This window comes from Arachis ipaensis, chromosome B03 (genome assembly GCF_000816755.2).
Source record: "Arachis ipaensis cultivar K30076 chromosome B03, Araip1.1, whole genome shotgun sequence".
NCBI lineage: Eukaryota > Viridiplantae > Streptophyta > Magnoliopsida > Fabales > Fabaceae > Arachis > Arachis ipaensis.
Genome location: NC_029787.2, coordinates 129,758,585 through 129,759,140, shown reverse-complemented (window position 1 = coordinate 129,759,140; position 556 = coordinate 129,758,585).

Below are 556 nucleotides of genomic sequence, written 5' to 3'. Positions count from 1 at the left end.
CCTCTGCATACAAACATTTTACCATTTATATAAAACAAATAGTAACTTAATACCGCCACTTGCACCTCTAAGTCTGAACTTTCAGGAAAGTAAACTTTTTTTTTTTCTCTTTCATGTGGTATAATTGTTGCATGAGGGATGGAAAACATGTAGAATAAGGAGAGTGAGGAAGCTTTGAAGGGAAAATAATGCAATGTAAGAATTGGTCCGACGTGGCAATTGATTGTTGGATTAAGGAAAATCCGGTAAGGGATGGGGACCCCTGCCCTACTCTAGTTGCCACTTACCCCTTCTCTGAAGCAACCTTCTCTCATTCATTCATTTATACTTTTCAGTGCTTCACTGCTTCTACTACTACTTCTGCGGTTCTGCCTTCTCCCATTTCAACGGTCAAAACCGCGACTGGAGCGATCGGGAGAAGTGGAAATCTTAAACAGTAAAGAACACAACAACCAACTCTTACATTTATCTGACACCAAAATATTTCATATAGGTACAAAAAATCAACCACAAAAAAATTATTATATATTATTAATTATTAATTTAATAATCAAAA